The sequence below is a fragment of the Mesoplodon bidens genome (genome assembly GCF_964165515.1).
Source record: "Mesoplodon bidens genome assembly, chromosome: 6".
Classification (NCBI taxonomy): Eukaryota; Metazoa; Chordata; class Mammalia; order Artiodactyla; family Ziphiidae; genus Mesoplodon; species Mesoplodon bidens.
The window spans coordinates 92038461-92061264 of NC_138162.1; the positions used below are offsets into that span (position 1 = coordinate 92038461).

At 38.5% G+C, this 22804-nt stretch overlaps 1 long non-coding RNA gene across 2 annotated transcripts in view; it reads left to right on the forward strand.

The window, feature by feature from the left end:
- Positions 1-22804, forward strand: part of LOC308619425 — a 930003-nt gene that overhangs the window by 458345 nt on the left and 448854 nt on the right. The gene's annotated exons all lie outside the window — the stretch shown is intronic.

Below are 22804 nucleotides of genomic sequence, written 5' to 3' on the forward strand. Positions count from 1 at the left end.
GTAAATTTCAAAATGACAGCTCTAAAAATATCCACTCTCCTTTTGCTCTCCTCCTATCCCTTTGCTCTGAACACCTCTGCCCTGAGGCTTTGCCTTTCACCCTTCTCTGATTACTGCTCCAAAAGTGTTTCCAAGAGCGGGGAGCATTTATGGTTTCATTTGCTCCCAAGTCCTTGGTGGAAAAGGATGCTTGCTTCCTGATTCCTACTAATTCCACACTCACATCGTTAACACAAAAATCATCATTTAAAAAAAAATTTCCTCAGCTTCATATTTCTTCTGGGCCAACACTGAAAGAATATTTTCAAAGAAACAATATCCTCTCTCCTTTGCTCTTCTGAGTTTCACGTTCTTACCTCCAGTCTCATTTTCAACCCTTATTATGGGATGCATCACAAAAACAGAAGAAAGTTCTTTGTGCTTTCCCTGTACCAGCCAATTACTCTAATTTCCTCCATCTCTAACGAACAGAATGCAAAATCAGCACGAAGCCTGATTATGTGACCTCTTCCAAGGGAAAGGTCTGAGAGTTGTCTATTTACTAATGAAGCTCAGTGTGTATTAAGGGTTGACTGAAGCAATCATCAGGAATTTTCATCCCTTAAATTCGTGTTTTCCACCAGATGCACAACTTTCATTTTGGATAATATAACTTTTAAGTTCAGGATACAACTGGACAAAATAAAAGAAAAAAAGGTCACCAACACAACATTTGCAGTAATAACACAGTAACAGCTAGCATCCTTCCCTGAGGAATTCAGCCTACTTTATGGACACAATTTAGTACTAACTCATAAGAAAACTAACAAAGCCCAAAACCACTTCACAATAGCATAGAGAGGTAAAGGTCAAAACTTATTACTGCCAGGCCCAGCAGACAATGGCACCTACCGGAAAGAGCACAGGACAGGAAAACCTGGAAGCCTGTGTTCCAGTTTCGGTTATTCCTGTAAGCATTAGTATGATCTGAGTGAACTCAGCCTGCCCTGCTTTTTCCGTTTATAAAACCCTACATCATCCCCTCAGTAGAGTGAAATGCCACATCTGAAAAGTTGCAGATCTCTTTAGGAAAGAAACAAAACTCATGCTTTCCAACCAAAATGGAAGAATTCAGTCAATGGAGACAATAAAAATCTGCCATAAAGCAACTGTTTACTTGAAATCTATCTTTTGTGGTACATTTATTGGGGTAAGGAGGGTAAGGAAATCATAATTAGAGTTACCAATTATTCCAGAAATCAAGGTCATTGAGTTCAGATTCCAACTTTGACATTGACCCAGGCTTACAGAGATGTAAGATGTCCCAATACCTCATATCCACCATACATGGGAGAAACAAGGTGTGCAGACAGATCTTCTTATGTAGTGGTTTTAATACAGGGTCTTAGATTCGTTGCCATTCTTCACATCCAGATGTGTGCATTTTCCCTTGAATTTAGGCAGGCTTTCCATGGCTTCAAACAATAGAGTAAATTATGGTCAGTAATTTATGGTCAGTAAATTATGGCTGGTGGGCCAAATCTAGGCCTCTACCGGCTTTTACAAATGAAGCTTTATTGGAACACAGCCATGTTCCTTACTATATGTATTGTTTGTGTCTGTTTTCACATCACAGCAGCAGAGCTAAGTAGTTGCAAAAGAGACTGTATGGCTTGTAAAGCCTAAAATATTGAGTGTCTGACACTTTATGGAAAAATGTCTCCAACGCCTGCATTAGTATGTAATGAAAGTGATACTATGTAACATTTAAGACTAGGTTATAAAAGGTCATGCAGCTTTCGCATGAGTCTCGTGGAATGCTTGAACCCTGGACACTCATTCTTGGGATACTCTATCTTGAATCCTAACTACCACGTTATGAGAAGTCCAAGCCACATGGGCATCCATCTATAGGCACTCCAGGCAACAGTCCTTGTTGGGCCCAGTCTTCAAGTCATCCCATCTCAAGGGCCAGACATGTGAATTAAAATTATCTAGATGATTGCAGCCCCAGCCATTTGAATCCTCATGAGCTGAGGTTTCAGACATCAGTCACAGAGTAGAGACAAGCCATCTCCTCTGTGTACTGTTTGAATCGCTGACCCACAGAATCTGGGCACATATTAAAATTTTTGTTTATTTCACCACTAAGTTTGGACTTCTTTATTATGTAGCAATAGATAACTACAGCACTGTGTCTGTACACAGGAGATCTACATTTCACAGAGCACATACTTTTAGATGTGAATGTTGACTGCTCAATTTCTAAGAAGAACGTATACACACATATAGGTACAAAATAGTTATGTATATGTAAATATTAGACCTATATAAACTAATCTATATTATCCATAAAATGAGGGGCCCTTGATAATGGCTAACATTTCTTTTCAGTATTTATTGTGTTCCAAGAACTGATAAATTCTTGCATTGTATGAATTTTCTTTTTTAACCCTCATAGCAACTCGCTGAGAGAAGTAATGTTATCTCTATATTATAGATGAGAAAACTGAGGCAAAAACAGATAACATGCTCAAGAGTACTCAACAAGTAAATTTTAGAGTCAAGATTGGAACCCAAGTTCTCAAGGTTTAGATCCCTTACTCTTAGTCACCAAGCTATATACTGAGGAAGGGGATGAAAGCTGAAGCCATTATCTCATGCTCAAGAAGTTAGACAGAAACTTAGCAGGTACGGTTGAAAGATGACTGGACTTGCAGTCCTAAGTCCAGAGCCTGGGTTATGAAATGAATTCTCCTCTCATCTAGATATAGGTTTGTTTTTAGAAAATGAAAAAGATCACTGCATATTTTGATTGTTAATTTCTGTACTTAATGATTACCAAAGAATTGAATTTTACCAGGGAGCTATTTTGCAATGACATAAATTATTGATTCAAAATCAAACCTTTATTTTAAATTATTGATTCAAAATCAAATCTTTATTAAGTCTCCCTTGCATCAGAAGTCTTTCCCACTCTTCATTTCTTTTTAAACCCTTTCCTGTCTACTCTTGGCCAAAGCTTGAAGCCTAATTTAACATTTGGAAATCAAATAATGCAATAGTCCTAACACAGCAATTCCAATGCCTACTGAAATGGAAGCTCTAAATAATTTTTCAGATAATTTAGGAAATTAAAAATATTTACATCATAGATGCAAAGAGAGAAGTTACTTGTGTAATAAAATAAATGGTGAGACAAAAGGTTTCTGGTCAAGTAGATTTGTTTAAATATGAACACTAATCTGAGTTCTACCCCTGTGCTAAAACCCAGTGACAGGTTGTATACAGCTTCTAAAGGGATAGTTCAGTGCATTGGGTCAAATTCATGCCCTAAAATGTGGTATTATTAGTAGTACTAGAAGACAGAGTGTGACTGTCTTCTTTGGGACATAGATGAAGACCCCAAGATAGACAATATCAAGGACAAGTTATGTAGAATAAGATATTATCTCAGTCCTTGGGACATGTCATCCAGGATAGAACAAAAAGTAGATTTATTATCAAGTACATGAAGCCAGAGACAGTAAGCAATGAGTGGTAGTTGGTTAAAATAGACAGGTTTTAGAAGTAGAGGCACAGATGTAGAAAACAAACTTAGGGTTACCAGGGGATTGTGGAGGGGAGGTTAAAATGGGAGATTGGGACTGAAATATACACACTACTCTACATAAAATAGATAACTAATAAGAACCTGCTCTTCTTATTAGCACAGGGAACTCCACTCAATACTCTGTAATGGGCTATTTGGAAATGACTCTAAAAAAAAATACAAGTGGGGCTTCCCTGGTGGCGCAGTGGTTGAGAATCCGCCTGCCGATGCAGGGAACACGGGTTTGTGCCCCAGTCCGGGAAGATCTCACATGCCACGGAGCGGCTGGGCCCGTGAGCCATGGCCACCGAGCCTGCGCGTCCGGAGCTTGTGCTCCACAACAGGAGAGGCCACAACAGTGAGAGGCCCGCGTGCCACAAAAAAAAAAAAAAAAAAAAAAGTGGGTATATGTATAACTGTTTCACTTTTCTGTACACCTGAAACTAACACAACACTGTAAATCAACTATACTCTAATAATTTTTTTTTCAAAAATAGGTTTTAAGAACCATAGTCAGGGAACAGTGTGGATTAGAAAGACCTGACAAGAAATATTTCTGCATCCTCAGACAGTACTCCCCAAGCTGGCTATTGCAAGAGTGAGCACTTAAGAGATCTTTGACATAAGGAGGACATGAGATTAACACTCTATCCCAATGTGCATGAATTATTCTCCTTGGGGCTATCAGAAATCAGATGGCATCCTAGAACAAGGGTCAGCAGATCTTTTCTGTAAAGGGTCAGATAGTAAATATTTTGGATTTTGTGTACCATACGTATCCGTTGCAATTGCCTATCTGCTGCTGTAGCACAGAAACAGCCATGCACAATACCTTAATGAATGGGTGTGGCTGTGTTCAAGCAAAACTTTATGCACAAAACCAGGAGTCAAGCGAGATCTGATCAGTGGGCCAGAGTTTGCGGACCCCAGTTCTGGGTCAGTGTTCACAGCTGAATGAGTCATGAGGCCTTAAGTTCCAGTTCTCATTGTACTACTTTCTACCTGGGTGAACTTGGGTTCATCCTTTGATTTATATGGGCCACTATGTTAGTCAGGTTTCTCCAGAAAAACAGAACCAACAGCAGGTGTATACAATGTGCCCATATATATTGATAGATATAGATCTAGATATCAATATTGATACCTAGATCTATATCCATATCTATATAAAGATAGAGAAAGAGAGAGAGATTTTAAACAATTGGTTCACACAATAATAGAGGCTTGGTAAATTCATAATCTGCAGGTTAGGCTGTCTAGAGACTCTAGGAAGAGTTGCAGTGCAATTTCTGTAAGTCTTCTGGCAGAATTCCTTTTTGCCACAGGGAAGTCAGTCTTTGTTTTATTAGAACTTTAACTGATTGGATGAGGCCCACCCATATTATGGAGGATAATCTGCTTTACTCAAAGTCCACCACCAATTTAAATATGAATTTCATCCAAAAACACCATCACAGGGACTACCCTGGTGGCACAGTGGTTAAGGATCTGCCTGCAAATGCAGGGGACACAGGTTTGAGCCCTGGTCTGGGAAGATCCCACATGCCGTGGACCAACTAAGCCCATGCACCACAGCTACTGAGCCCGTGCACCTAGAGCCCATGCTCTGCAACAAGAGAAGTCACCACAATGAGAAAACCGTGCACCACAACGAAGAGTAGCCCTCGCTTGCTGCAAATAGAGAAAGCCCACGGGCAGCAACAAAGACCCAACGCGGCCAAAGATATAAATAAATAAGTAAACAAACAAATAAATAAATAATTTAAAAAACACAAACACACCATCACAGAAATATCCAGAATAATATTTGACCAAATAACTGCGCATGGTGGCCCAGACAAATTGACATGGAAAATTTACCACCTAAGCCATAGTTTTGTCATCTTTTACTGAGAACTTTGACTTATCTGAGCTATTTTCATACCTAGAAGATACCTTTTACAGGTAACATGATTTGGCGCCCAAAGCCATAAGCTAGAGCATTTCATTCCAGGTCCCTCCTCAAATATCCATGATAGGTAGAAATTTGACATCAGTAGTTCTTGAAATCTCCCCAGTGAATATAATATGCAACCAGGGCTGAGAATCTGGAGATGTAGAGAGAATTTAAATTGAACTTTAGTTAAACAGTAAAACAAGCTCTGACTCTACTGGCTGGAGCTAGACAAGGGATATGCATTTAGTGGGATGAGAAGATAAAGAACGCTAGGGAGTAAATCAAATGCTTTACACCTGTGCTTAGCTAATTGTTACTCAGATAATTCAGACAATCTTACAGCATCTGAACCCTGAAATTCCTTAGTTCTGTTTAAAAAAAAGTAACTCTTCAAGTAACTGAACTCTGAGAATCATGTAAATCATAAAGAAAAAGAAGAAATCTTATTTTCTGAATTAGTTGATTTCATATATACTGTTTCACTTTCATGATATTAACTAGTTATCTTTCTTTCCATTTTATGTTTGAGGAAAGCAAGGCTTTAAAAATCTCAGTCATTTTCTCAAGGTCACTTGTTAAGGGTGTGGTAGGCAGCATAATGGCTCCTAAAAATGCCCTCACCCTAATCCCTGGAACCTATTAATATGTTACCTTACATGGTGAAGAGGACTTTGCAGATATGACGGAAGTTATAGACCTTGAGATAGAAAGATTATCCTGGATTACCTCATGGAATGAATCTAATTGCATGAGTCCTTAAAAGCAGAAAACCATTCCCAACTGTAGAAAGAGAAAGATAGAGATGACTTAATAGAAGCAGAATCACAGCGATGAAACATTTTGGGTTTTGTAGGTGGAGAAAGGGGACTCTGAGTCAAAGACTATAAGTGACCGCTGGCAGCAGATAAAGTCCAGGGAACAGAAACACCCCTAAGAGCCTCCAGAAAAGAATGTAGCTCTGCCAACACTTTTTTTTCTTTTTTAACCATCTATATTGGAGTATAATTGCTTTACAATGGTGTGTTAGTTTCTGCTTCATAACAAAGTCAATCAGCTATACATATACATATATCTCCACATCCTCTCCGTCTTGCATCTCCCTACCACCCTCCCTTCCCTATCTCACCCCTCTAGGTGGACACAAAGCATAGAGCTGAACTCCCTGTGCTTTGTGGCTGCTTCCCACTAGCTATCTATTTTACATTTGGTAGTGTATATATGTCCATGCCACTCTCTCACTTCATCCCAGATAACCCTGCCCCCTCCCTGTGTCCTCAAGTCCACTCTCTATGGCTGCATCTTTATTCCTGCCCTGCCCCTAGGTTCTTCATAACCATTTTTTCTTTTTTTTTATATTCCATATATATGTGTTAGCATATGGTATTTGTTTTTCCCTTTCTGACTTACTTCACTCTGTATGACAGTCTCTAGGTCAATCCACCTCACTACAAAAAACTCAATTTCATTTCTTTTTATGGCTGAGTAATATTCCATTGTATATATGGGCCACATTTTTTTCTTTTTTGTGGTAAGTGGGCTTCTCACTGTTGCGGCCTCTCCCCTTGCGGAGTACAGGCTCCGGACGTGCTGGCTCAGCAGCCATGGATTATGGGCTCAGCCACCCTGCAGCATGTGGTATCTTCCTGGAGCGGGGCATGACCCGTGTCCCCTGTATCAGCAGGCGGACTCCCAACCACTGCACCACCAGGGAATCCCTGTGCCACATCTTTATCCATTCGTCTGTCGATCCTGCCAACACTTTTACTTTACTCAATTGAGACCAATGTCAGACTTGTAAGGTAATAAATTTACCTTGTTTTGAGTCACTAAATTTGTGGTAATTTGTATGAAAGCAATAAAAAACAAATACAGAGGTTCTACAAGAGCCAGGCTATATATTTATACTTAAGTATTTCTGAAATGAATTTAACATTGTGATTGACAGCAACAGCAGCAGCTTCCATGGGATCCCATCACACACCTGAGGAAAAGCAGCCTAATACAAAGCAGTGACAGCAGCAGGTCATTGCCCCACATTTGGAGTAGAGGGGGACTTGTTCTACTGTAGCAGCAGCATAGCCTGAATGGGAACCCATCCTCCTGTGGCACTAGTCCCATCAACATTAGTGTAATCGGTTAGCATCTGCTGAGCCAACAGGCCCCACATATACAAACCCTCCAACTCAGCAGCATTAAGTGAGCCAGGCTCAGGGTTTCCTGAAACTCATATCCAATGGCACTGGAAAGACCAGATATCACCTACAGTTATGAAAACATAAAAGAACACTGGGAACTTCAGAAGGAAAAGGGGAACAATGGAATGGGTGAAAACAAATGGGGTAAATATAAGAGACTATCATTAGTCTCATGAGTTTCTTAAATACTATATGATGGTCAAAGCAAAAATTATGACACCATCTGATGTGGTTCTCAATGTAGACAAAGGGAATACTACAGAAAATCATACTTTAAAACTGGGGAATATTAAGAGATCTAAATGGAAGTAAAATTTTGAAACTTCACTTGAAGTAATAAAACACTGATTCCAGTAGACTATGATAAGTTACATATGTATACTGTAATGCCAAAAGCAGCCACTAAGAAAACTATACACACAGTATACACAAATGATTATAAATAAATAAATTAAAATGGGCTTATTAAAAATGTTTAAGTAACCCACAAGAAGGCAAAATAAGAGAAACACAAGATTGAGAAACTAAGGTAAAAGACAAAACAAAAAATAAAATGGTAGACCTAATCTTTAACATAGCAATAATTACATTAACTGTAAATGATCTAAGTAACCAAGTCAAAGACAGAGATTGGAAGAGTAGATTAAAAAATCACAAGCATGATCCAAGTATATACTGTCTATAAGGAGCTTACTTTAAACATCATGATATAGGTAGTTCAGAGTAAAAGGATGAAAATGATATATCATGTGAACATTAATCAGAAAAAGCAGGAATGGATATATTAATATGAGATAAAGTAGATTTCAGAGCAAAGGAAATTATTAGGGGCAAACAGGGTCATTACATAAAGATAACAGGAATAATCCACCTAGATGACCTAGTGATACTAAATGTGTGTGCACAAAACAACAGAACTTCAAAATACATGAAGCAAACACTGAAAAAGGTAGTAAAAGGAGAAAATTTTAAATCCACAATTATTATTTGAGACTTCAACACAGCAATTTATAGAACTACCAGAAAGAAAAATCAGCAAGGATATGGAAGAACTGAAAACATCATCAATCAACAGGACATAACTGACACTTAAAGAACACACTCAGTAAGAGCAGAATACATATTCAAGTGTCCGTGGAACATTCACTCATATACCATATACTGGGTGATAAAAAAAAATTAGCAGATTTAAAAGAATTAAAATCATAGAGAGTATGTTCTCTAGCCATAATGCAATCAGACTAGAAATCAATAACAGAAAGACAACAGGAGAATCTTCAATCACATGAAAACTAAACATCACAATTCCAAATAACTCATGGGTAGAAAAGACAGTGTCAAGGAAAAAATTTTTAATGCATAGAATAAAAGAAAATGGAGATATAACAGATCCAAGTTTGTGGAATGAAGTGAAAGTAATGCTAAAAGGGAAGTTTATAGAACTAAACTGGGAAATAAAATATTTCAAAGCAATAATCTAATTTTCTATATTACAATAGTAAAAAAGGAAGAGGAAAAAACACTAAACAAGCAGAAAGAAGGAAATAATAAAGATGAAACAGAAATCCATGAAACTGAAAACAGGAAAATCGGGGGGAAAATCAATGAAACAAAAGGCTGGTTCTTGGAAATAAACAATTTAATCAATAAAGATCTAGCAAGACTGATAAAGGTAAAAACAGAGATGGCACAAATCACAGATATCAGATATGCAACCAGGGATACCATGACATATCCTGCAGGTTAATAATGGACAAGTTATTATGAACAAGTCTACACTATAAATTCAAAAATGTAGATGAAATGGGCCAATTCTTCTACACCCAAAACTACCAAAACTCAGCCAAGATGAAATAGATAATCTCAATTTTCCTGTAACCATTAGAAACACTGATTTTTCACATAAAAACTCCCAAAAGAAATATTCAGGCTTAGATGTTTCACTTTTACCTAAGACTTAAAGAATTAAAACCAATTTTACATGATTTGATAAGAAATAGAAGTAGAGGGAACAGTTCCTAATTAATTTTATGAAGCCAGTATTACCTTGATAAAACCAGACAGGAATAGTATAAAAAGAAGAAGACTATAGACCAATATGTTTTATGAAATTGCCTGTAAAAATCTTCAGCCAGATATTAGCAAATTAAATCCAGAAATATATAAAAAGAATAATATATCATGACCAAGTGGTATTTATTCTAGTTATGCAAAGTTGGTTAAATATTTGAAAATCAAACAATGTAATCCACCATATCCAATAGATTAAGGGGGAAAAGTCATGTGATCCTATCCATTAATGCAGAGAAAGCATTTGACAAAATCCAATCCCATTTATGATTTGGCACATATATACAATGACATATTACTCAGCCATAAAAAGAAGCAAAATTGAGCTATTTGTAATGAGGTGGATAGACCTAGAGTCTGTCATACAGAGTGAAGTAAGTCAGAAAGAGAAAGACAAATACCGTATGCTAACACATATATATGGAATCTAAGAAAAAAATGTCATGAAGAACCTAGGGGTAAAACAGGAATAAAGACACAGACCTACTTGAGAATGGACTTGAGAATATGGGGAGGGGAAAGGGTAAGCTGTGACAAAGCGAGAGAGAGGCATGAACATATATACATTACCAAACGTAAGGTAGATAGCTAGTGGGAAGCAGCCGCATAGCACAGGGAGATCAGCTCGGTGCTTTGTGACTGCCTGGAGGGGTGGGATAGGGAGGGTGGGAGGGAGGGAGACGCAAGAGGGAAGAGATATGGGAACATATGTATATGTATAACTGATTCACTTTGCTATAAAACAGAAACTAACACACCATTGTGAAGCAATTATACTCCAATAAAGTTGTAAAATAATAATAATAAAATTAAAAAATTAAAAAAAAGAAGAAAAAAACCCCCAAGCAAACTAGGAATAGAAAAGGAACATACTGAAACTCATCAAGAGGATCTACAAACAACCTATACCGACATTATATTTAACTGTGAAAGACTGAATGCTTTCTCTGTAAGATCAGAAACAAGGCACCGATATCTGCCCTCACCACTTTTATTAATAAAATTAATGGAGGTTCTAGTAAGAAAATAAAGCAAAAATAAATAAATACATAAATTTAAAAGTTAAATTTTTAAAACATTTATTTAAAAGATAAAAGGACTATTCCTACTACGTTGAATAGGAAGGAATATATCCTACTGAATGTTGAATAGTAATATATACTATTATATTAAATAAGGAAAAGTAAAATGGTATCTGAAGAGGAGATGATAATCTAAATGGAGAAAATACCAAGGAATCCACAAAAAGCTTGAGAAATAATATTAGTTTGTAAATGTTTTAGAGTACAAATCAACACAGTTTTATCAAATTATATATTAATAACAAATGTGTAGAAGCTTAAATAAAAATATGTGATGCCATTTACAACTGACCTAAATAAATACTTAAATATAAGCCCAATAAGACATTTATAGGTCCTCTATACTGAAAATTACAAAATGCTGATGAAGAAAAATTTAAAAGTCCCAAACAAATAGTGAGACATACCTTGTTCATGGATTAGAAAACACAACATAATAAAGATGTCAATTCTCCCCAAGTTAAGAGGCTTAACAGAGTTATTCTTAAAATGCCCTCAAGGATTTTGTGGATATAGACAAGCTTATTCTAAGATTTATATGGTAAGAAGAGGCTGAAGAATAGCTAAAACAATTTGTAAAGGAAGATTAAAATGGGAGGAATTAATCTACCCCATTTCAAGATTTTGCAGTAATGATGGAGGTTAGATACACAGATCAATGGAATGGAATAGAGAACCCAGAAATAGTCTGACATAAATACATTTAACTTGTTTTTGACAGCAGTGTGAAAGCTATCAAGGAAGAATAGACTTTTCAAAAAACGGTACTGAAACAGTTGGACATCCCTCGACAAAAACAAACAAACAAAAAATGAACCTCGGGGCTTCCCTGGTGGCGCAGTGGTTGAGAGTCTGCCTGCCAATGCAGGGGACACGGGTTTGAGCCCTGGTCTGGGAAGATCCCACATGCCGCAGAGCAACTGGGCCCATGAGCCACAGCTACTGAGCCTGCGCGTCTGGAGCCTGTGCTCCGCAACAAGACAGGCCGTGACAGTGAGAGGCCCACGCACCGCGATGAAGAGTGGTCCCCGCTTGCCACAACTAGAGAAAGCCCTTGCACAGAAACGAAGACCCAACACAGCCATAGATAAATAAATAAATACAGCAAAACTGTCAAAAAAAAAAGTCTTTAAAAAAAAAATGAACCTTAACCTAAACCTCCACACCTTACACAAAAATTAAATCAAAGTGGATCATATTCTTAAATGTAAAAGCAGGACATTTTTAGAAAAAAAATAGGAGAAAATCTTTGGCATCTAGAACTATGTGAATAATTCTTAGACTTGACACCGAAAGTATGATCAATAAAAGCAAAAATTGATAAATTGGATCTCATCAAAATGAGTTAAAAGTGCTTCATAGAAGATCATTTTAAGTGGATGAAAACTCAAATTACACAGTGGGAAAACATATTTGAAAATCCCACATGAGACAAATGACTTGTATCTATAATATACAAAGAACTCTCCAAACAACTTTAAAAAACCCAACTAGAAAATAGGCAAAAGACAGGAATAGACATTTCATGGAAGAGAATATACACATGGCAAAGAAACACATGAAAAGATGCTCAACATCATTAGCCATTAGGGAAATGCAAATTAAGACCATAATGAGATATCAGAGAATAACTAAAATTAAAGTATAGTGACAACATCAAATGCTGGTGAGTACATAGAAAAATGATATCACATCACTGGTGGGAAAATAAAATGGTTTAGCCACTCTGAGAAACAGCTTGACCGTCTCTTTTAATCCTAAAAGTAGATTCACCCTACAACACAGTAATTGTACTCTTGAACATTTATCCAAAAGAAACAAAAACTTAATTAAGTTCCCACAGAAACTTACACATAAATGTTCATAGCAGTTTTATTTATAACAGCCAAAAACTGGCCACTACCCAAATGTCTTTCAATGGATGAATGTTGAAACAAATTGTGATAAAATCTTATGATAGAATACTACCGAGCAACAAAAAGGAACCAATTATTAATATATGCAAAAATTGAAATGAACTTCAAGGGAATGATGCCGAGGGAAAAATTTTTAAAAGCCAATCTCCGAAGATTAAGTAATTCATGATGATATTTACATATTATTCTTAAAATAACAAAACTGTGGAGATGGAGAACAGATTAGAAGTTGCCAAGGGTTAGAGATGGGGGTAGAAAGTACAGCAGGGGATCTTTGTGAGGTTTTTGTGGTCCCAGTACAAATAATACAGCAATCTTGGTTTTAACCCCGAAAGGTGTTTAAAAGCAATTCCTAATAAGAGGTGTCCAGATATTTAGCAATGGCAGCAGATTAGAGGTATAGCTACCCAACATGACAACTTCAAAACAGATAGTACTAATTCAATGCATATGTTAATTTTAAAAAGGCCAATCACAATACTTAAATGGTATATATCTTAACGATATTATTCTAAGGATCCAGCTTTACCAGATGGACTAGCAGGATTTTCTGTACATTCAATCTTATTTAAGACAGTAAATCTTATAATAAGACAGTTAAAAAAAAGAAAAAGAAAAAAAACCCAAACCAACTACAGTTGGATATTCTCATTAGGAAGATGAGGTGAAAATATGTAGCAGCGGTTCAAAAGCTTAAGCAGTGGCACCTAAATTTGGCTGCACATTAGAATCATCTGAAGCACTTTTTAAAAACCCTCACACCAACAGTTGGTCATCCTAAACCAATAAAATCATTTTAAATCTCCTCAGACGATGCCACTGTCTAGCCAGAAGTGAGAACCAGCGGACTAAGCAGAAGGGGATGTTTCTACAAAGATTTCTTAACAATAAGTTCTTTCACCCAATCAGATTTACCTTCCTGCAAAGGGGTAAAGAAGGCTAGATGTTGTCCATACTTGCTTAGCTTTAATTAGCACTTGTGACTTGCCCAAAACCTAGATCATGTTTCCCCTAAATTTCATGTTATTTCCTATGTTTTTCAAATCCAGGGCTAAGGGGTTTGCCAGGATGAGATTTTAAGTGCTCACACAGGGGAAGTCCCTGGCAAACCAGGACAGAGGTCACTCTACATTGCAATGTAAAGCATCCTAAATAACCCTGCCACTGCCCCCAGACACTAGTCTGTGCCAACCAGTGGAGAAAAGGCATTCTCCATTACTACCACGGCAAATGCTGCTGTACTTGCCTTGGCTACTCCCTATCTTTTCCAGGCGTCTCTCCCCTTCACCTGCTGGTGGACGCTTTGGCAGCTGACAATGCAGATATTTTCAAACTTTAAGGTGAATAAAAATCATCTGGAGGGCCAGTTATAACAGAGATCACTGAGCCCCACTAGAGTTGCTGATTCCATAGGGCTGGGACAGGGCCCTAAAACTTGAATATCTGACACATTATCAGGGGACGCTGGTAAAGCTGGTCAGGTTGTTACCGAATGCACGTTCGTGTGTCTGAAGCACAGTGAGGCCAAACAAACCGAAAGGTTGCAGTCTGGAGCAGAGAAAGGTTTATTGCAGGATCAAGCAAGGAGAGGGGTGGCCCGTGTTCCAAAAACCCTGACATCTCCAAAGGATTTCAGCAAAGCATTTTTAAAGGCCACGTGAGGGAGGGACGTCCCAGGGAATGTGATCAGCTCGTGCACAATCATCTGACTGGCTGATGTTGAGGCCACAGGGCAGGTAACATTATCCATCCTTAGGTGCCATAAGGTCTGGGGGCTGTGTGCTCATGATCATCAAAGAGTTAATTTCTTCCATTGGGTGGTGGTTTTTAGCATCTGAAAACTCAAGAAATATGCCTGAGATACTATTATCTGAGTACTTCAGAGAGGAACTACAGCAGAGGCTATGGGGGATGGGTCTGTCCTAGGAAGGCCCCATAGGGTACTGCTTGGTTACAAGGTGACCATACTTTGAGAACCACTGCTCTAGTGGCTTGGAATGTTAAAGTAATGGAAGAATCCCTTCCCAGATCTAGATTCTAGTATCACCAGCTATTTTGGTGGGGGGAAGGGTAAGTTCTGTCCTTGCTTGGACTTCTTGTTCATTTATATCAAAGCCTATTTGAGGCAGTGCACTCGGCAGTCCTGCAGACCTGTCTTTTGCTTCAACAGTGTTTGGAATGAACAGACCCAGGGACGCTCCTTGCTCCAGCCCCCGACCACCCTCCAACATTTCTTCCTGTCGCAACCTTTGGAATCAGCCACTCAGCTATCCTCAGCCTCCAGGACAGGCCAACACCGTTTTTTGAGCTTAGCTCCTTATCACTGATCAACCACGAGTTCCCAGGTTCGTCAGAATTATTCCATCGAGGTGGAGGCCGCCATCCACTGCCTGTTCAACATGCATCTGTGGACACTTACCTCTCTCTAAGCTTCTATTTCGACAGCAACAGTGGGACTCTGGACAATGGGGGCCACATTTTTCGCCAACTGGCTGAAGAGAAGTGTGAGGGCGCCCAGCGACTCTTGAAAATGCAAAACAAGTGCTGCGGCCGCGCCCTCTTCCACGATGCGTGGAAGCCTTCTCAAGATGAGTGGGGTAAAACCCAGGACACTGTGGAAGCCGCCATTCTTAGGGAACCAGGCACTATCGGATCTGCGCGCCCTGCGTCCTGCCCGCGCAGACTCCCACCTCTGTGACTTCCTGGAGAGCCGCTTCCTGGAGGAGCAGCTGAAACTCATCAAGAAGGTGGGCGACCACCTGACCAACCTCCGCAGGCTGGCTGATCGCAGGCTGTGCTGGGCGAGTATCTTTTCGAAAGGCTCACGCTCAAGCACAAACAGGAGTCTCTGAAGTCCAGCGGCCTCTGAGGAGCCCCTCTGGCGTCAGAGCTTCTGCCTGAAGCCCAGCTCTGCAGCCACTAGGCAGCTTTGTAACCGCCCTGGAGCCCTCTCCCAAGCCTTGGACCAAATGGAAACAATAACGCTTTTTGCAGAAGGAAAAAAATAGCCTATTTGAAACACAAACAGAATAAAGAGAAGAAAAGAAATATATATATATATATTCATGTTCTTTTAACATATGAATTGCCCCACTTTATCTGTGTGAAATACGTTTGTTCCCGTTATTAGGCGGGTTCTCAAGCTTTGCTGCTCGTATGAATTACCTAAAGAGCTTTTTTTTTTTCAGTATTAAATATTTTTTTAAATTAGTTTCTGCTTTATAACAAACTGAATCAGTTATACATATACATCTGTTCCCATATCCCTTCCCCTAAAGAGCTTTTAAGAGAAACTTTGGTGTCTGGGTCCCAGCCCCAGAGATTTTGATTCAGTAGGTCTAGGAAGGAGCCTGGGCACGGGGAGGTCTCAGAGTCCCCCAGGTGATTCTAACATGCAGCAACTTTGTGAACCACCTCTTGGCTTCAATCCAGCTAGTGATCAGATATTAAATCTAAGACACATGGGCTAGTGCGTGAGCTCTGCTGCTAGGTGTGTTCCATTTTCTTCCTCCTGGAAGATTCGTGCCAGGGAAAATGATTGATAGTTGTGTTACTTCTCTGAACTGGTTAGAAATTTCCAATTAGCGTGAACAGGGGAGGGTGAATGGGTGAATGCAATAAGGTGTATCATTTATGTATTTCCCTATGTGTATGGCTAGAAGCTTTTGCAACTGACGTCTGCCCTACTTTTCATGCTAATGGTAATGCTTGTCCTCCTAATGCAGCTGTAAACTTTATAAGCCCATAGGTAGAGAGTATCACAAAATATTTACCCCTCCCCACTGGCCCACTCTCAAGCTTCACTCCCCTTCCCCAATACACAAATGTACATCAATGTGCTTGAGACCAATATCAACATACTGACCTTCAATTCTTCTACTTTGCAGCTTCCCTCTTATCAGGAGATGTCAGCATTTAGTGCCCAGAGGAGGCATTTCCAGTCATCTCAGCTTGGAGGTCAAATATCCAAATATTCAAATATCCAAAGTAAAAAAGGTTAAAGAAAAGAAGAAGAAGAAGAAGAAAGCAAGGAAGAAAAGAAGGAAACAATTTTCTTATCTCATAGTAATAAGGCAGTTTTCCTTAAAAAAAAATAAAGACTTAAGCCTTAAATTCTCTTTCCTAATCAAAATGTGCTTTTCCGTCTTTAGACTATTCCTCTTATATCCTGTATTATTCATGATGTTTAATTCTTGAAATAGCACATGGCTGAAAACAGAAGCTAACCTCTTTTCCACTATGAATTAAATCTTCTTTTCCTAGGACCCGTCTACAATGTACAATTTGGGGTTTGCCAACATAATTATTTTCTCTGAAATAAGGTACAGCATTTTGCCTTTTCAATATATAGTTATACAATACATTGTTAACACAACATAGTTAATATAGTCAATATAGTCAATACAACTATAACACACATGATATGATGCCACTTTGGTGATTTTCTTTATCCATGTAATTCTGAAATTTGACAGTATAGTTTTCATATTCTAATGAGCTGAGTATTACCTTTGCAAGGATAGAAAAATAAAATAAATTCATAATATTCTTGTGTGGTTTGCCCCTGGGGTGGATTACCATAATGGGGGCATATTTGAGCCTTTCTCCAAGTCATTAAAAAACCTCCAGCGAGTAGCCCCTTGTCCTCTCCAGGAAACTGCAGGAAAGTATCTTTAATCACAATAATCCTGGGGGGAGAAATCTCGGAAATAAGACATCTGCTTCTGTGCCTTGTTGTTTTGCAGAATAGCAATGATTGCTTTAGCAGCTTCTATTGCCATATGTGTATAGTAAGTAAATGAACATAAAATTGAATGAACGCATAAAAGAAGGATAAACCCACCCAGTTTAACAAATCCACTCTCTTACCTGCTGTGCCCTGAAACATGAAAGAAAGAATCATGGGATCATAAGGATTCATAAAATAAGTCTCTGTTAACAATATTGACAGGAGGTATAAGGATGATTTGTCTGATGTGGGACCAACAGCTTAACTGTTTAATTCTTTTTTTTAAGGGCAAATCATTCATTTATTGTTTAAAGATTGCAAGACAACATCTGAATTTTTGTAGCACAATTTAAATGTTTTACTTTTTTGATAGAGCAGAGTATAATAGAAAAACAATTAGTTTCCAGTAATATCTATATCTCTATTCAGAATTAAGTCTTCCACAGACATGTAACCTAGAAACAAAAGCCTGTTACAATAAGCAAAGCTTCAACAGAGTGGCTACTTTTCGGGCCAGGGAAAGGTTCATCCCTATAGGATGATGATGTGCTGTGTAAAATGGCTGCAAGGTCACAGCGTTGAGGGCGTTGGAAGTCTATTATCCTATTCCACATTAAGTAGTTTGGTGAACTTCAAACGACCGTTCGTCTGCAACCAAGCTGCCAACCTTTAACTGATATTTCAAACAGGTAAAAAATAAATGAAAAGAAATCCCTACACTGATGTTCCTTGATTTACACTGTTAAATGGTTCATTAACATGTAATTCTGGCTAAGAATTACATTTGAGACTCCTTGCTCAGATTTTGGTTAACAGTACTAATCTTTAGAAATTCAAGTTCTTATTAATCAATAATTTGTCAGCTAGGATACATTCCGGCATCAGCTGCAACTACAGAATAGGTGCACTGCCTCAGCGCTTTGGAAAGACATAATCTACAACACTACTAGCAGACAAAATATCTGTTACTAGACAGCATATGTGCAGTACAGCAAGACAAAAACATCTATTCATATGTGCCGCGGACCAGCCGGAGAAAGAGGATTTCACCGTCCAGCGTCAGAAGGGACGGGGTAAGGAACTGAAGTAGCACCGACGAATGGGGTCAGAAGGACCAAGACAACTGATGGTTGCAAGGCAAGTTTTATTATGCTACGGTTGCAGATTATATAGACTAGAAATGGAAGGTTGCCAGATGGTGGTTTACATTATCTATAGACTGTCTCGGCTCAAGGTTAACTTCCCTGGGAGAAAACCCATAAACCCAGAATCATCCAAAATAACCTGCATGTGCAGGGGGGAGACAGCTTTGCTTGTCTCATTTTACATTCTTTCTGATTTCTGGGCCCTGGTGATTTATCTCCCATGGAATGGAACAAGGAGGGGAACAAGTAGGGACAGTCCCTTCGAGCAGCGGCGGCATGCCTGGCATGTCCGTAGCCTGATCTCAAGGCTGACTGTTTCCCTCAGTTCCCCCTTGTTTATTTTTTAATTTTTGCTGCAAAATAATTCCATGAAGCGTAGTGCCGAGAGTAGTATATTGTTGCATGAGGATACGAAACAGACATGAGAAGATTATTATCAATAATAGGCAAATTATGGCCAGGGTAATAAATCCTGACAACCCTCCAGTAATCCACGACTGAGGGTTTAACCACTTTAAATGGTCCAGTAAAGTTTTAATTACATCTTCTTGCGAAATATCATCAAGATGTGCATTTTGTATATCCTGAATTTCAGCATTTAATTTCTTAAGATCAAGACTAATATTATTATCTGACCAAACACTCAGCAGATGCATTTTTACTTTTTCCCATTTCCAAATACAGTCATTGTACTTGTAAGGAGTAATACAAATCCATGTATACTTTTCATGACAAGCTAAACGCATCCTCAATTTTAATGCTGCCATCTGACCTCCAATCCCCCAAATTGCGTTTTTAAATTCATCTAACTTGTTATTCATCTGTAAATCTATGTGACTTTGTAAAGATAAAGCAAGACTGGTATTTTGAGATAATTGATTAGCAAAGTGAGCATGATTAATACTCTGTGAAAGAGCAAGACGGGCAGTAGCCGTGGTAGCAGACAGAGCAGCCAAGGCAAGTAAACTTACTATTAGCCACCCAATAAAGCGTCTCCTTCTCTGCAAGGCTTTAGAGAGTTCCACCCATGCCTGTACTCCAGTATCTTCATACCAAGGTTCTCTCAGATGTACAGGCACCATAACATATATGGGTTGCTTTAGTATAAGCACAGATTGTGTTCCTGCAGAAGGGAACATACAACTGTAAAAATACAATGAACACAGCTAGTATTATATCCTCCTTTGGAAGAATTACCAATGTTAATAGAACCAATCAAAAGTGTATATGGAGGAGCAACACAAGTTATAACAGGTGTATTGGAATAAGTTAGAGCTAGTTTCCATATATCCCAGTTCTTTTGAAATGCGATAAACCTATCTATGATGGGAATAGAAGAGATAAGAATTTACCCCTTGGTATAATCTATAGTACACCATATTTGGTTATTATTCCAAGATGCATTGCAACATTCAAAATTGGATCCAGGAAAGTTAATGGTCATAAAAGGAGGAAATTGATTTTTTGATTTTCTCTTAAGAATAGTAACCATATGTCCAGCCATAAGTATCCCTTGTCCTCCAAGTAAACGCTTCATACACAAATAATTTCCTGAATCTTCACCTGTAACCTTGGCTATAGTAATAGCGGAATCCCTAAGTGGTGAGGCATATGAGATTCGACCTCTAATATTAATAGGTTGCCCATTTTTATAGCAAATGATGGTATCCTTAAGATCCTCTCGTCGGCTGGTAGCCGGGCATGTAAGAGTAATGTTGGTTCCTGTAAAACGAAGGATGCCTGGAGAGCCTGACAAACTAATTGACTGATCCGTTCCCTCATAAACATCTGTATGCTCATAACTAATAGCCTTTACACATCTAGTTTCCAGATTCAATGGGCTAAGACAGACAGGATAGGTACTAAACCAGTTAGTATAATTTACAGACATATTGATTTGTTTTATATTCCCAGTAAGAGGCCCATAAACAGTATCATTGTAAAATACAGGAAACTCTGCTTCAGACCAAGATATGGGTTGTAATAGTGGGGGATCACGTACATAGGCCCAGTAAGTTGCTGCATTAACAGAGGGAACACACGAAATGGTTGCCAACATAGCCAAAAATAAAGTCACAGGTGTAACAGGATTATTCTGTTGTTTCACTAACTCTTGAGCTCATGAAATCAATTGTTTAATTTGTCCCCAAGTTGGAACATCACTCCTTTGAGTCGTCCTGGCAAGTGGTCTCCTCTTCTTCTTCTTTTTCTGAATCAACACTGTCAAATTTTCGGGAGAGATGCAGAGCTTCTTCATCTTCTGAACTAGTTGTGAGCTGTGGTGAGCCATCTATTTGCTTGACTAAGCAAGCGCTCAGGAAGCCAGAGAGGTCCAGGAGCTGATCTGGGAAATATACACACGTGACCACGTCCCCAAATCAACACAGGATCAGGACGACGCCAAGTGCTGGTTAGCGGATCTTTCCCGAGGACCTCCAGAGATTGAAAGGCCAATCTTGGCTCAGCCACCAACCTTTCCCCTGTCAACGGTGAGAAAATTTAAAATAAACAGAGCATGATTTATAAGGTTATGTAGTGTTGTTCTATATAATTCCCCCATTTTTATTTTTTCAATAGTTAGCTTTAAAGATCTATTTGCACGTTGTATAATACCTTGTCCTTGAGGGTTATATGGAATGCCTGTAATATTGGTAATTTGTAATGAATTACAAAATGTTGCAAAAGCAACACTAGTGTAAGTGGGCCCATTATCTGTTTTAATAATTTTGGGAAGGTTCATGAAAGCAAAACAGTGTAATAAATGAGTGATAACATGTTTAGTAGCTTCTCAGGTCTGTGCTGTAGCACAGAGGAAACCAGAATAAGTATCAATAGTGACATAAACAAACTGCAATTTCCCAAAAGACGGGATATGAGTAACATCCATTTGCCATAAATGACTAGGTAATAATCCACGAGGATTAACACCATAATGTGGAACAGGAAGTTGAGGTAAGCATTGTGGGCATTGCTTAACAATTTGTCGGGCGGCTTCACGAGTAAGGGAAAATTGTTTGCGTAATGTAGCTGCCGACTGATGGTGTAAAGCATGCGATTGTTGTGCTGCTTGTGAAGCAGTTTGATCATAACTTACCATAATATGAGGGTGTCCAGGACATGGACCATGAGTATCAACAGTATGAAGATAATGAATGCAATACCTTAGCCATTCTTGACAGCATGACGAACGAGAAAGGAGGAGGACAGTAAATTGGGATATGTCCTGCTTTAGGGAAAAGAGATTGAGGAGGAAGAGTAACTTTAACTTTATTTTGGGGAGGAAAATGCACAGGATAAAGATCACGTTTAGATCGAGTTAAAACATCTGCAGTCGCATTCATTTTAGACAATGGACCAGACAAGTTAGAATGAGCATGGATATGCAGAGCTGCAACAGGACCATCGTGGGAACGAATAAGCTTTTGAAGCAAACGAAAAGAGGATGATAATTCAGGGTCATTAGTATATCTTCTGGTCGCAGTCTCCAGAAGAAATAATAAGCTAATAAGGTATTTACTATCAGAAAACAAATTAAAAGATATAGAAGGCAAATGTTTAGAAGCCATAATGACAGCATACAGTTCAACACGTTGAGCTGAAGTCAAGGAAGTTTGTTTAATGAGTTTTGTTCCGTTGTCAATGATTACAGTAGCCACTCCTGAAGAAGAACCGTCTGTAAAAACCAAAGGTACATGAGGAATAGGCTGTTGCCTAATTATAGAAGGAAAGATATGAGTTAAGTTTGCTGAATTGGATCAATTTATCAGCAGGCTAATGGCATTCCAAGGTACCTGAAAATCCTGCAAGAACAAGACCCCATTCATTACTATGTTGAAAAAGCCAATTTTGTTGACTAACTGAATAAGGGATAATAATTTGAGAAGGTTCTATACCTATAAGTTGTAAGCATCTAGTTCTACCTTGCATTATTAACTTAATAATACGTTCATAATAAGGGTTAATAACTTTAGAGGATGTAGTTTTCATATGAATCCATTCAATAATTCCAACAGTTTGCCATAAGATGGCAGTAGGCACATGAGGTGTTGGACAAACAACTAAAGACATTGGCAGGTGAGTATGTATTCGAGTTAATTGTGCAGAGCTGATAGCTCTATTAACTATTTGTAAAGCTTGAAATCCTCTGGAGTCATAGATCG